The sequence below is a fragment of the Lithobates pipiens genome, unplaced genomic scaffold (genome assembly GCF_037356315.1).
Source record: "Lithobates pipiens isolate NorthernLeopardFrog02 unplaced genomic scaffold, aLitPip1_a1.2 Scaffold_18, whole genome shotgun sequence".
Taxonomy (NCBI): Eukaryota; Metazoa; Chordata; class Amphibia; order Anura; family Ranidae; genus Lithobates; species Lithobates pipiens.
In genome coordinates, this window is record NW_027507758.1 from 470,129,415 (window position 1) to 470,145,789 (window position 16,375).

The window sequence follows — 16,375 nt, forward strand, 5'->3', positions numbered from 1 at the left end:
ATGGAAATCCCCCGTGACATCACTTCCTCTCCTGTAATGTAAACACAGGAGAGGAAGTGATGTATTCTCTCCTCCGTGTCGGTATTTTTCGTTCCGACACGGAGGAGAGCGGATCGGTGAGTTGCACCAACACTCTACACACACAGTAGAACATGCCAGGCACACTCACACCCCCCCTTTACCCCCCGATCACCCCCCCAATTACCCCTGCCCCCCAGTCACAGTGACACCAATGTCATTTTGTTTTTTGTTTTTTGTTTTTTTGCATTGGTGTCATTTGTGACTGTAATAACTGTTAGGGCAGTTAGAGTTAGCCCCCTTTAGTTCTAATGTACCCCCCTAACCCCCCCAATAAAGGTTTAACCCCGTGATCACCCCCCGTCGCCAGTGTCACCAAGGCTGGGTTCACATTGCAGCGGTTTATGAGAACGAATGTGATTCGCACCGCACTGCAGTGCAAATCACATCCGATCTCTGTGCGATTCGAGTTCAGCCATTCGCCGCACCCGCCGCACCCGCCGCAAATTCGCACGGGACCCTTTTTTTGGCCCGCAGCAGAATCGGATCGCATGGGTGTTCACACCATGCGATCCGAGTTTGCAGATCGCACTGCGATATGCGAACTGATCTGGGGGTGTCAGTAACATTTCACTGACACTCCCAGCAGTTCGCATAGGGCAGTGTGAACTGCCGCCGGGAGGCATGCGATGCGGGAACCCGCCGCGGATTCGCGGCGTTTCCGCATCCAGTGTGAACCCAGCCTAATAAGCGATCATTTTTCTGATCGCCGTATTAGTGTCACAGGTGACGCTAGTTAGGCAGGTAGGTATTTAGGTTCGCCGCAGCTTTTTATAGCGCCAGGGACCCCCATATACTACCGCATAAAGCCCCCTGATTGCCCCCTAGTTAACCCTTTCACCTGTGATCACCATATAACTGTTACAGGTGACGCTGGTTGGTTAGTTCTTTTTTTATAGTTTCAGGGCACCCGCCATTTATTACCTAATAAAGGTTTAACCCCCTGATCACCCGGCGGGTGTCATTTGTGACTAATAACTGTTAGGGCAGTTAGGGTTAGCCCCCTTTAGTTCTAAGGTACCCCCCTAACCCCCCCAATAAAGGTTTAACCCCGTGATCACCCCCCGTCGCCAGTGTCACTAAGGCTGGGTTCACATTGCAGCGGTTTGAGAACGGATGTGATTCGCACCGCACTGCAGTGCAAATCACATCCGATCTCTGTGCGATTCGAGTTCAGCCATTCGCCGCACCCGCCGCACCCGCCACACCCGCCGCACCCGCCGCAAATTCGCACGGGACCCTTTTTTTGGCCCGCAGCAGAATCGGATCGCATGGGTGTTCACACCATGCGATCCGAGTTTGCAGATCGCACTGCGATATGCGAACTGATCTGGGGGTGTCAGTAACATTTCACTGACACTCCCAGCAGTTCGCATAGGGCAGTGTGAACTGCCGCCGGGAGGCATGCGATGCGGGAACCCGCCGCGCATTCGTGGCGTTCCCGCATCGCTCCAGTGTGAACCCAGCCTAATAAGCGATCGTTTTTCTGATCGCTGTATTAGTGTCACAGGTGACGCTAGTTAGGCAGGTAGGTATTTAGGTTCGCCGCAGCTTTTTATAGCGCCAGGGACCCCCATATACTACCGCATAAAGCCCCCTGATTGCCCCCTAGTTAACCCTTTCACCAGTGATCACCATATAACTGTTACAGGTGACGCTGGTTGGTTAGTTATTTTTTTATAGTTTCAGGGCACCCGCCATTTATTACCTAGTCTCACTAGTGTACCCCTAAATTTAGGGGTGTCTACTTTCCAAAATGGGGTCATTTGGGGGGGGTTTGTGCCATCTTGGCATTTTATGGCCTTCAAAACTGTAACGCCCTTAGAAAGCCTGAAGGCGGTGCTTGGTTTTCGGGGCCCCGTACGCGGCTAGGCTCCCAAAAAGTCCCACATATGTGGTATCCCCGTACTCAGGAGAAGCAGCAGAATTTATTTTGGGGTGTCATTTCACATATGCCCATGGCATGCGTGAGCAATATATCATTTAGTGACAACTTTGTGAAAAAAAAAAAAAAAGTTTGTAATTTTCCCGCAACTTGTGGCAAAATATAAAATATTCCATGGACTCAACATGCCTCTCAGCAAATAGCTTGGGGTGTCTACTTTCTAAAATGGGGTCATTTGTGGGGGTTTTGTGCCATCTTGGCATTTTATGGCCTTCAAAACTGTAATAGGTAGTGAGAAGTGAACTCAAAAATTTACGCCCTTAGAAAGCCTGAAGGCGGTGCTTGGTTTTCGGGGCCCCGTACGCGGCTAAGCTCCCAAAAAGTCCCACATATGTGGTATCCCCGTACTCAGGAGAAGCAGCAGAATTTATTTTGGGGTGTCATTTCACATATGCCCATGGCATGTGTGAGCAATATATCATTTAGTGACAACTTTGTGAAAAAAAAAAAAAAAAAAAAAAGTTTGTAATTTTCCCGCAACTTGTGGCAAAATATAAAATATTCCATGAACTCAACATGCCTCTCAGCAAATAGCTTGGGGTGTCTACTTTCTAAAATGGGGTCATTTGTGGGGGTTTTGTGCCATCTTGGCATTTTATGGCCTTCAAAACTGTAATAGGTAGTGAGAAGTGAACTCAAAAATTTACGCCCTTAGAAAGCCTGAAGGCGGTGCTTGGTTTTCGGGGCCCCGTACGCGGCTAGGCTCCCAAAAAGTCCCACATATGTGGTATCCCCGTACTCAGGAGAAGCAGCAGAATTTATTTTGGGGTGTCATTTCACATACGCCCATAGCATGTGTGAGCAATATATCATTTAGTGACAACTTTGTGTAAAAAAAAAAAAAAAAAATTTTTTTTGTCATTATTCAATCGCTTGAGGCAAAAAAATAAAATATTCAATGGGCTCAACATGCCTCTTATCAATTTCCTTAGGGGGTCTACTTTCCAAAATGGGGTCATTTGGGGGGGTTTTGTACTGCCCTGCCATTTTAGCACCTCAAGAAATGAGATAGGCAGTCGTAAACTAAAAGCTGCGTAAATTCCAGAAAACGTACCTTAGTTTGTAGATGTGACAACTTTTGCGCAAACCAATAAATATACAATTATTGACTTTTTTTTTACCAAAGACATGTGGCTGAATACATTTTGGCCTAAATGTATGACTAAAATTGAGTTTATTGGATTTTTCTAATAACAAAAAGTAGAAAATATCATTTTTTTTCAAAATTTGCGGTCTTTTTACGTTTATATCGCAAAAAATAAAAATCGCAGAGGCAATCAAATACCATCAAAAGAAAGCTCTATTTGTGGGAAGAAAAGGACGCAAATTTTGTTTGGGTACAACATTGCATGACCGCGCAATTACCAGTTAAAGCAGCGCAGTGCCAAAGTGTAAAAAGACCTCTGGTCATTTACCAGCAAAATGGTCCGGTCTGAAAGTGGTTAAGGAGAGAGGTTCAACTGTTGTAAAGAAGGCTTCAGGGTGCACAAGAAAGTCCATCAAAGGCCAGGACCTTCTCCTACAGCTGATTAAGCTGCAGGATCGGGGTACCACCAGCACAGAGCTTGTTCAGGGATAGCAGCAGGCAGGTATGAGTGTATTTGCACGCACAGAGAGGGAAAGACTTTTGGAGGATACTCTGGTGTCAAGAAGAGCGGCAAAGAAGCCACTTCTCTCCAGTAAAAACATCAGGGACAGACTGATATTCAGCAAAAGGTACAGGGATTAGACTGCTAAGGACTGGGGTAAAGTAATTTTCTCTGATGAATCCCCTTTCCGATCGTTTGGGGTATCTGAAAAAAAATGTTCAGAGAAGAAAAGGTGACTACCATCAGTCCTGTGTCACGCCAACAGTCATTTTCCTGAGCCCATTCATGTCTGGGGTTGCTTCTCAGCCAAGGGAGTGGGCTCACTCACAATTTTCCAATGAACACAGTGATGAATAAAGAACAATACAAAAACGTCCTCCGAGAAAAACTTCTCCCAACCATCCAAGAACAGTTTGGTGATGAACAATGCCTTTTCCAGCATGATAGAGCACCTTACCATAAGGCAAAAGTGTGAACTAAGTGGCTTGGGGAACAAAACATTGAAATTGTGGGTCCATGGCCAGGAAACTCCCCAGACCTTAAAGCGGTTCTGCACCTAAAAAAAAAATATTAAAAGCCAGCAGCTACTAATATTGCAGCTGATGACTTTTAATAAAATCACACTTACCTGTCCCAGGGTCCAGCGATGTCGGCGGCAGATGACGAGTGATCGCTCGTCTCGCTGCTGCCCCCGCCGCCATCCTCTGTCAGGGAATCGGGAAGTGAAGCATTACAGCTTTACTGCCCGGTTCCCTACTGCGCATGCGTGAGTCGCGATGCACGTCTCTTATAGTCCCCCGCTGTGTCTCTGGGAACTGTGTGTTTCCCAGAACACAACGGGGGCGGGGCGTCTGCGGCGGTCTGCCCGGAAGTGGGTGCAGATACCTGGATTATCCAGGTAACTGCACCCCCCTCCCCCCTGAAAGGTGCCGATTGTGGTACCGGAGGGGGGGAGGGATCAGATTAACGGAACTTCCCCTTTAGGCCGCGTACACACGCGGGGACTGTTCGCTCAACTTTGTTCGTCAAACAGTTTCAGCGGACAGTCCGCTCAAAATTAGCATGGACGGACATGGCCACACACGACGTACGAACAGTTTGCTGAAACCGTGCGCGATGACGTGAACGGCACGTATGACGGGACTAGAAAACGACGTCCGATACACTGCAATGCAACCATTCTTTCTGAGCATGCGCGGAACTTTGTTTGACGAACAAGCCTACACACGAGGGGACTGTTCGCTGAAACAAGGTTTCAGCGGACAGTTTTTCGGAAATTCCGAAAAACCTTGTTCAGCAGACTGTTCGCTGAAACTGTCCGCTGAAAGCCCACACACGAGCGGACTGTCCGCTGAAACACTGTTCAGCGGACAAAGTTGAGCGAACAGTCCCCGCGTGTGTACGCGGCCTTAGGGTGAAGAACTGCTTTAATCCCATTGAGAACTTGTGGGCAATCCCCAAGAGGCGGGTGAACAAAGAAAACCCACAAATTCTGACAAACTCCAAGCATTGGTCATGCAAGAATGGGCTGCCATCATTCAGGATGTGGCCCAGAAACGAATTGCAGAGGTCTTGTAAAAGAACTGTCTGACACTGAAAATATTGACTCTTTGTATAAACTTCATGTAATTATCAATGAAACCCTTTGACACTTATGAAATGCTTGTAATTATACTTCAGTAACTTCATAGTAACAACTGACAAAAAGATCTAAAAACCCTGAAACAGCAGACTTGTAACAATTTATATTTGTGCCATTCTCAAAACTTTTGGCCACAGCTGTATATCTTTTTTCCACACAAATAGTGCTTTCTTTTGGTGGGGTTTGATCAGCACTGGGTTTTTTATTTTGTATTATATAATCGAAAAAAGACCAAAAATTTTGAAAAAACAAATATTTTCTACTTTCTGTTATAAAACATATTCATAAATTTCTTCATAAGTTTAGGCAAAAATTTATTATAATACATGTCACAAGCGGTGCCAGTGATTGGGGCAGATCTTGCTAACACACTGCATTTTTGAGAACACTATTGGGGACACTAGTATAGTTCTGACCATGACCAAGATACAGACCCAGGCAGACACAACACTAGTAATGCCAGTGATCAGCGGCTTGTGCCGCGTACACACCACCGGACTTTCTGGCAGACTAGGTCCGACGGTCTTCCCGACAGACGTTCTGAACGAACGGACTTGGACACACAACGGATTTGAACGTGATGACGTACGACCGGACTAGAATAAGGAAGTTCATACCCAGTAGCCAATAGCTGCCCTAGCATTGTTTTTCATCCTTCGGACTAGCATACAGGTGAACGGATTTTTCAACCAGACTCGAGTCCATAGGAAAAATTTGAAACATGTTCTAAATCTAAAGTCCATCTGATTTTTCGACAACAAATGTCCGATGAAGCCCACACACGATCGAATTGTCCGGCGCATTCGTTCCGTCTGACCTTTGCTGTCGAAAAGTCCGGCTGTGTGTACACGGCATTATAGTGTGACTATGATAGTGTGGTGAGTATACAGGGACTGGCGCTAACTGAGACTGGCTGGGAAGGGCACTAACTGACTCTATCTGACACTATCTGACATCGTTGTAGACACTAACACAGTGATCAGTAATAATACTGTGCACTGTCACTGTATTAATAACAATGGCTGGGTGACGGGGTGATCACTAGGGCAATCAATGGATTAACTCTGTGCCTAACAAGTGTATATGTGCTGATTTTACTCACAGGCTGGCTTTTCTTCCTGATTTCTGTTCTGAACGGTAAGTGAAGTCAGGGCAAAAAGCCCAGCCAGATCTGAGTTTGTTAACTAACACACACAGATCTGTGCTGTGATTGGCCACAGCCATCAGCAGGTTCACAGCTAAAATCATTGACTGCTGAAGAACTTGTGCTGTGTCCAACCAGGATGTTCAGGAACAACAAAGTCACCAGCGAGCAGTAATAGTAAAACTGCTGGTTTGCAAGTAGTCAACCACCTTGGGGGGGGGGGGGGGGGGGGGGGCAGGGGATCACGTGATCGTTATGCAATCACACGATCTCAATGACAAATGACAACAAAGCTGTTATGAATATATTTTGATTTTGATTTGATTTTGATCATCATTGTAAGAGCAATCAAAGTGTAAAAAAAAAAAAATCTCTGATCACTCCCCCTGAGAAGTACAGTGTATGGTGATATTGAACTACTCTGATGAACTATTCTGATGCTTCCTTTGTCTTCCAGCATCGAGAATGCTGTTTCTGGTGATGTTTTGGAGGCTGATAGGCATTCCTCACTGAAACAGCCTGCAGGTGTTCTCCATTGTTCTCTTGCAGAATCAGTGAAGGTTCTTCTTGAAGTCTCAGGCCTTCTCTCCATCCTTGGGTCACTTCTCTACGGTCCATGCCAGTCTTCTATCAGCAGACTAGGACATTCTTGCTGGTAGTGACCTACGTCTCCACAATTTAGACAGATGTGTGAATTCATTGGCCTCTTGCCAGGTGCTGTAGACAAAGCCGGAGGCGCATTAGGCCCTGCAGTCCCTCTCACCGGACATCTCAGTGAATTTTTCTGTCAGCGTGTTGATCATCTCCATTACCCAGGATACCTACACTTTGAGTGCGACTACCTCAGACTTGATGTCCAATGATCCGGTTATCATCTCCATTAGCTGTGACACCTGAGTCTTCAGAACCCCGATCTCCAGATCACTATGAGCTGTGCTGGCCACTCTGACTCAGACAGCAGATTCAGACCCCTGACTCTTGTGATTGTTCTCTAGCATGGCTTCTTCCTCTCTCACTAATTTGATGAGCTTAGGATCATTAGGATCTTTCCAGACCCTGTCTGGTGTGTGTAATTGGATTTGACTAAACTCAGCCTGGTCGGCCAGCTGCACACTGGATCCTTGGAAACGATCAGGAATCTCTTGCTTCCATTCCAGCAGCACATGTGTGCAGGAGGCCTCATGTTCAGGTCTAACATCGACCACCCATGTTTTCTTGTTGAAGGACAATGTCTGTATTACTTAACCATTCTGCTCTTCAGTCAAGGCCTCCCCAGGGAGTTTAATCACTACGCTTGACTCTGGGCTGGTGCCTTCTTCCTCGTCACTGTGTCGCAGCAATGGGGTCCATCTTGTTACTTTAGGGGTGCTGTCTTGAGAAGTTGATTGCAGAGAAGCGATATTATCTCGGACAAGCCCCCACATGTAGCGCTACCCCCGAAGGAGCCACTTAAGTTTGTTCAGTCCGTTACTTTGGCACACCTGGAAATAGTGTAAGCGCAAGGACCAATGAGAAACACACACGTTATGATAAAAACACAGAAATTGTCTTTACTGCAATATTTCTGTGGGATAGTAACAAATAGTAACAGTATATATAATAATATAATCAACTGGAGAACAATAACTGAATTCAGAGCAATATAGCTCAACACTATATTCAGGCAGCTTTCCGGGGATTCTAAACCTGAAAATGCCCCTAAAGTCGCATACACACGATCAAACAATCCGGTGGAAAAGTCCGGCGGACTCAAGTCCGCCGGACAATCCGCCCGTGTGTGGGCTCTGGCGGACTTTTTTTACCCAAAAGTCCGGCGGACTAAGAAAGTCGTTTTGCACATAAATATGTCCGCCTTACTCGCATTTCGGTGGACAATACGGCTGTGTGTGTGCTAGTCCGGCGGACAATACGGCCATGTATGTGCTAGTCCGCCGTACTTTTGAAATGAACGGCCCCCCCTTCCCCAAAGCACCCCCCATGTTGAGGGCACGCGGCCTGGTACGGGTCAGGAGGGGGGAGCTTGCTCGTTCCCACCCCCTTTCTTGACCGGCCGGGTAGCGGACTTTTCTCCGTGTGTGTGAGCGAGTCCGTTCATTTCAAAAGTATGGCGGATAGTCTGGCGGACTAAGTGCGCCGGACCTAGTCCACCGCAAAAGTACCGTGTGTGGGCAGGAAGCTCGTTTGGAAAGTCCGGCGGACAGTCCGGCGGTTTCTCCCCCAGACTAAGTCCGCCGGATAGTCTGATACGTGTGTACGCGGCATAAGAGCAGAAGCACACTTAAATGACAAATAAATCACAATATGACCTCTCACCCAATCTGTGCTCAAGGCCCAAACAAACGTCCTGGAACAGGCAGGCTCTTCCGGTGACCCAACTATTCACCTCACACTGGAACGCTTCACACCGTGGGCACAGGTGTGTCTGGATATGCACCTGGGATCCCCCTCTCACAGGCTGGATGTCCCGTCAGGCTGTGGATGCCTAAAATCATGTGGTGGATGGACCTGGGAGGCAGATCCTCTCCCCTAGGTCTAATCTCCTACTCTCCCTTGTGTAGTCAGTAGCCACTTTTCCTTTGATAATAAAAAAAATCAGGAGATATCCATAACCATTTACTGCCCAATGAAAGCCACATTTGCCCTGAACAAAAACAATGTATAATTCAACTGGATGCACAAAGTAGTTGTGATTATATGTACAGTTTTACTGACGCATGTCAAAGCTACAAAATTGTGCTTAGGCATTTCGATTTGTTTTACCCTTAGGCACGAAGGGGTTAAATAGCCATAAAATGTTATGGTTGCTGTTGAAATGGATGGTGTTGTGACAAGGTCTCTTTAAGTGAATGTTTTCCTATTGTAGGTAAAAGAAATATTTTCTATTTAACTACTCTTGGATGAATAAGGTACTTACAGAGTATAACACTGCAGTTTATTATGACTCACAGAGATTTGCGCATGTTAAACTTGTGAAGGAAAATCATATATATATATCTATGCCAACAAAGGTACTCCTGGGGCAGGAAGGAAACTTGGCAAGAAAAGGTTTTAAGTGCTGAGTGCCAAGCAATGAAAATGTTAAAAATCTATGAAATAAACATGAGCTGGCCAGCTTATTCACCGACTCCAGAGGTTACACAACATGCAGGTTCAAGGAGACACAAGACTAAAGTAGTAATGCTCTGCTATGTACATGTCAGTGCTCTTAGTCCTTCTCAAAACAAAAGAGACATTATAAGCCAGCAGCAGTTCTTGTACAGAAGTCCCAAATCTACTTTTTTTATGTTTATCGTCATGTGCTTTTTTGTCACATGAATAGATGCCACTGTCTGAACTAAGGCTGTGTGGTTGTTGAGGCTTTGTGAACAACACTTAAAAAAGGGAAGGGGGAGTCGTTTCTGTTCTTTCAAAGATCATAAATGTTCATGATATATCCGTTCTCTTGAAAATCATCTGGGAATTCTTGGTGGATGGACGAGGCAATCTGCCTTAAGGAACCAACGGTCTATATTAATAGGCATACTGGTTATAGCAGACACTGCCACTGGTTACATAGACTCAGATCTCATGACAACTGCATTGTGACATAATGCAGATAAGACAATGACTACTGTGTGAAACTCAGCACAAACTGTGTACAATAAAATAGTATGGCCGTGAGAGAAGTCACGGCAGGCCAAATGTATTGGACAGCAACTCTAGTCTTTCAGTAATTTTAAATATAAATATGAAAAATATTCAGTTAAAGTGGAATTAAAGTCTTCTATTTTGTTTAATAGGCCCCAGGAGATATTTGTCATAATATGCTAGTATGCACCGCAATTTAGAGCATTACAGTAGACATACCTGTCAAATGATCTCCTCCAGAGCTGCACTGCCAGCGCTGCTGCTGGTCAATGGTACTTCTATCTTCTCCTAGTCCGGTCTGTTTGGCTGCTTGAATGGGCAGACTGTGATGACATCACTCCCGTGCATGCGCATGGGAATCACATCATCAATGCACAGAGTGGTGGTGTAAATATGATCTGAGCTGCATATGCATACATTACCACTGACAGGTAGGGAGAAGCTATTATGACAGAAGAGACCAGTAGGGTATTTTCTGTCATCAAAACCTTACCTGTCACCGTTTGTAATTTTTAACCGCTTGCCGACCGCCTCATGCCGATATACGTCGGCAGAAGGGCTCGTACAGGCAAACTAACGTACCTGTACGTTGCCTTTTAAGAGGCGACCTGCAGGTGGGCACGCACAAGCTCCGTGTCAGGTCGCGGGTATCCCCACGGACATCGAGTCCGCGGGGATACCCGCGCTCCTCTCACGGAGAGGAAGAACAGGGAGATGCTAATGTAAACAAGCATCTCCCCATTCTTCCTAGTGACAGTGTCACCGATCTCTGCTCCCTGTGAGATCCCCCCCCCCCACAGTTAGACTCACTCCTCAGGACATACTTAACCCCTACACTGCTCCCTAGTGGTTAACCCCTTCACTGCCAATGTCATTTACACAGGATTCAGTGCATTTGTATAGCAGATACAGACACAAAACTTTACTAGTAAAAAATAAAATATTAATAAAAATGCCATAAAACTATCCCCTATTTTATAAATGCTATAACCAATCAATAAACGCTTATTGCGATTTTTTTTTACCAAACATATGTAGAATACGTATCGGCCTAAACTGAGGAAAAAATATGTTTTTTTATATATTTTTGGGGGATATTTATTATAGCAAAATGTAAAAAATAATGCTTTTTTTTTCAAAATTGTCGCTCCTTTTTTGTTCATAGCGCAAAAAATAAAAACTGCAGAGGTGATCAAATACCACCAAAATATTTATGAGTCACGTCGCACGACAGCGCAATTGTCAGTTAAAGCAACGCAATGCCGAATCGCAAAAAGTGCTCTGGTCTTTGGCCAGCAAAGTGGTCCGGGGCTTAAGTGGTTAAATTTAAGTTCAATTCCACTTTATTATCAGTATTGCATTATATGGACTTTTTATATTTACTTATATAATTCAAATATAAGTTCCCGTTAATAATTCAGCTTAAGTGTGATTTTTAACCCCCCCCCCCCTGGCGGTATTCCTGAGTGTGGCTCAGGATGGATTTTCAGTACCAAAAGCGGTAACCCCGAGCCATTGCGGGATTGCATCACAGTATCCAGGTACATGTTACTTACCTTGTCCCCAGGATCCAGCGATGTCTCCCCGCTGTGTGAGCGAGCTGCTGTCCTCCGCTCAATCTATCACGAAGCCGAGCTCCATTCCCTGCGAGCATTGCGACACACAGGGACGGAGAACGGCGCCAAATTCAAAAAATAAAACACACAATGCATATACAGTACACTGTAATCTTACAGATTACATTACTGTATCAATTTATTTCACATCCCTTTTGTCCCTAGTGGTCTGTCCGGTGCCCTGCATGCAGTTTTATATCATAAATGCTGTTCTTTCTGGCTGGAAACTGGAGATTGTCCATAGCAACCAAAACTGTCCCTTTACATCAAAAGTGGTTTTAGACCAGCTAGAAAACAGCGATAATAAATTAGAATCACTTGCAGAATTGAGAGATAGTGATTTGTGGAGAGATCCGTCATCAAACACTGAAAGTAATGACAGCGACAATTCTGCAACTGAGCAAATTTCAAGGTTTTTGATTTGATTACATTATTGAATATTTTTTATTATTATATTATTATCTGTTATAATTATTTATAGCTATTTATTATATTATAATTTATGATTTCATTTTCAAACTTTATCATACCCGGGATGTCTACTAGACTCTTGTTTGGACAGATTTAAGTGAGTTATTCCTAAGAATTACAGGCCTACAATATAAAAACACCAAATTTCCATGCAAAATAGTTGTACCGCTTTCAGCATCAAAAATCTGAAATAATCATACCGCCAGGGAGGTTAAAGACATGAATAATAGAATGTATTTTTATTCGCAAAACAAGTTTTTTATTTTTTTTATTTGTATTGTCACAAACTTATGTAGCCATTTTAGATAGAGTTACAAATAGTGCTTATCAGAGTTCTTTATAAGTCAGCAAACTTTTAAAGAGGCCCTATAAAACACTATAAATTTGCCCAGAATGGGCTTTAGTCTAGAGCTTCACCCCATCCTCCGCCCTACCTTTCCCCTCCCTTAAGACCATCTCAGATCTACATTTGGTAAAGCGGGAGTCCGCCGGGAGTTCCGCCATTTTTTTTTTTTTTTTAAAGCCAGCAGCTACAAATACTGCAGCTGCTGACTTTTAAAATAAGGACACTTACCCGCCCAGCGCGCCCGCGATGTCGGCACCCGAAGCCGATCTCTCGATCGTCTCTCGGGTGCTTTCTCCGCCATCTTGGGTATGGGAATCAGGAAGTGGAGCCTTTCGGCTTCATTTCCAGGTTCCCTACTGTGCATGCGCGAGTCGCGCTGCGCAATAAGGATGGTCCTGCTGTCTCTGGGATCTGTGTGTTTCCCAGCAGGCAGCGGGGGACTTTCGGAAAGGGGCTTAGATTCTGCAGAATCTACGCCCCTTTCCGCAGATAGCTATGCCGGAAGTGGGTGCAGATACCTGTACTGTACAGGTACCTGCACCCCCCTCCCCCCTGAAAGGTGCCAATTGTGGCGCCGGAGGGGGGGAGGATTCCAATGAGCGGAAGGTCCACTTTAGGGTGGACCTCCGCTTTAAACACTCTTTGTATACTTGCTTTGAAGAAGGCTCTATAGCCAATACGTGTCCACATATACTCTGTACCTTGCTGCAATAAACAACTTTTATTCAAGAGCACTGGGAGTCGCCAGCCTTTCTTTTTTAGACTATTAATCTATGAGGGTTGAATTCCCCTGGCTTGAGCACCGTACTTCAGTCTATGGACTTTCATATTAGCAGTAGAGCTGGGGTAACTTTTTTTTTGCCTTACCCTTTGTATACTGCATGTTTTTTTTCCTGCAACCTTCAGTCCAGCCTGGAGAGATCATGGGTCTATCCCGTACTTCCATGGCAGTACTTACATAATGGCACATATGTGCATCTTAATTCAGGAGGGATGTTAACTTGGTAACTAGTAAGATTTCAGTTTTCATCAGATTAAAATTGGCAGAACAATGAAAAATGAGTGGGTTACTACTACAGTTTGATTAAAGCATTACTGTGGTGATGTACATCTTTATAATTACAGTTAGCTGAGAGAATGTATTATTCAAATGGTGGGTGATTTACAAGCCCAAGAATATTACAATAAAAAGATCCTTTGTTTGGTTAATGCATAAATACACTATTATGCCTATAATAAGATCTTTTGGCTTATAATTTTTCTTTTGTTTGTGCTGATGATAAAAATTATCACTGCTGGGCTGTTACTCCATAACCCATTAATGCTTGGATATGGGAGTGGTTCCCCAGGGATTCAGATCTCTGCTATAGCTTGCCCCTTCATGTGAGCTCACCCTTTCAGAAATACCCAGCCTAGACTGACCAGTATTCCCCAGCTTCCAAATACTGTACCTACTATAGATCAAATTCAAAAAGTCATGCAGCCCCCCCCCCCCCACCCCGCTTCCCCCAAGGGTCGGGCTGGCATCACCTCTAGGTGACTCTCATATTCACTGGTATATTACATTTGGGGGTTTCTAGTGGCTCCTACTGTACCTGAACTGCATTTTAATCTAAGTAGTCCTCTATTACCATCTTGTAGTCAGAAAGGGGAACTGGCACATTCTTGCCCTTACGCTACAAAAGTATAACTTAATTAGTCCAAAGTCTAATTTCATCAGTTGGACATGTCACAGATTAGGGAGTTTTCAGGCCGATGGGATTCCCACTGAATTTCACCCAGCCAAACACTGGCTGGGCAGGACCACCTGAAGTAACTGCAAATACTTGTGACTTGCCTCAGAGGATCGTGTAACTCTGGGTACTTATCCAGGAACCACTGAATGACCTGATTGAGGATGTGCTTCAGGCAAGGCATGTATGTCAACACATAAATGGTGAAGAGCATAGATGGCCTTCTAGGCAAAGTAATGGCCTCTGGGAACCTGCCATTGCAGGACAGCACCAGAATGCAAATTCCCAAGGGGGCAGAATCAACCATCCAGAAAGCTAGAGTTGTGAGGCCAGCAATCTGGCCATGCTAACATTTAGGAGCTGGGCATGGGGGTGACTGGGGTGTCTTTTTTCACTCTAGCGGCTGGGGCAGTGGTCAGTGCTACAGCTGGTGGGGTTGGCAGAATCAGAGCAAAATTGCAGCCTACACTTGTGTCTTTCCCTGCGTGGCCTCATGAAGACCTCTTCCCACTGGAGGATCCCTGGGGTAGCTCGCAAACATCCCTAATATGTTCATCCTTGTTACTAGAGCCTACCAAGAGAGAATTATGTATACTCGTGGTACAGGTGGAAAGGAGGGAGCCAGATTAGGAGGAAAAATGCAGCCGGATTAGGAGGAAAAATGCAGCCCGTTTCCTGATAAATAACATTCTGGTGCTGTTCCTAACAAGCTGCATGTTGAGGGGTCACATGTCTCTTCACATGATAACCAAATGGCCAAGGATATTGTCCCGCTTGAAACATTGCAGGCAGAGAGCGCAAAAAATAATGGTTTTCTGCACATTTGTTAAAATGTAACCACACTGGTGAACAGACTGGAGGACAACAGTGCTGTGCACCTGTGGAGCACTTCCACCCAGTGTATCAGGGTGGCTTCTCCATCTACTTCTATGTAACATGACCCAGGATGACACCCTCCCTCTCTGGGGTTGCACCTCTCCCTCACTTTGCTCTACCATGCATCCAACATTATCTCCTCCTTCCTCTTCACTGGAGCCAACTTAGCACTATGCTGTGACTGCAGTAACATTACTACTAATTACTTCTCCCTGCCTGGTGTCCCCTCCCTCTAGGCTCCTGTTACTCACTTCCTCAACCTCAGAGCCCATTAATTGCTTTGCATCTTCTTGCAGCAAGTGGCTCTTGCTGTGGTCAAATAATTCAAGCGGAGGTCCACTCACAGCTGCAAAAATTAAAAGTTAGCAGCTACACATACACATACTGCAGCTGCTGACTTTTAATAATAGGACACTTACCTCTCCTGGAGTCCAGCGATTTCTGCACTGCAGCTTATGTGCATGCTCAAGGCTCCGCTCCTCTCTCCTACTGACCTGGCGACAGGGGGAGGAGGAGGGAGCCGAGCGGTGACGTTGATAGCTGTGGCTCCTGGAAGTGGGAACAGGATACCTGTCAAAGACACCTCAATGACAGTTGCCGAGGCAATGGTAGGAATAGCTGTGGATAAGTAAGTAGAATAAGGCACGTTGACAGGTGCAGTGAGCTGTGGTCTAGTCTGCAGCTGAGTGACAGTGGAGGAGGATGATGAAGGCTTAGTTAGCCAATCCACTACTTTCTTAGCATGCTCTGACTGTATAGCATGCTCAGCATCTGAAAATTTTTCTAAACATCACCTGCCTGCAGATAATGTACCATGTCCATGACCACCGCTTTGGCCTGTGGATACAGAGGCTGCTTGCCCCCTCTGCTTTCCTCTGTAGGCCTGCCAGACATGATTAAATGGTGATGGTGATGATGAAGTAAGGGCTTATTCCTTACTTTTTTGGAGCTTTTGGAAGAGCTATATAGGCAATGGAGTCATGCTTGTGTACTGTAAATTGTGACATTTGTGTGCGCTGTAAACTGTGTTGCTTTGGTGGACTAAACGGCACTTCAACAATCTGCAGTAGTCCGCAGTAAACAAAGAGCACCTGTTGTGGTGAATTCAACAGATTCAAGCTGATTTAAGCTGCTGCTAACCTCGTAAAAAAAAAAAATATTACACAACACAGACCCTGACAAAATAAAACTGACGTCAAATAATGCAAAAAAAAAAAAAAAAAGACCCACCTGAAAACACTACTAGTGAGAAAAAAAATAATACTAACTACTATTAAAGGAAAGCAAAAATAAACATCTCCAAATAAT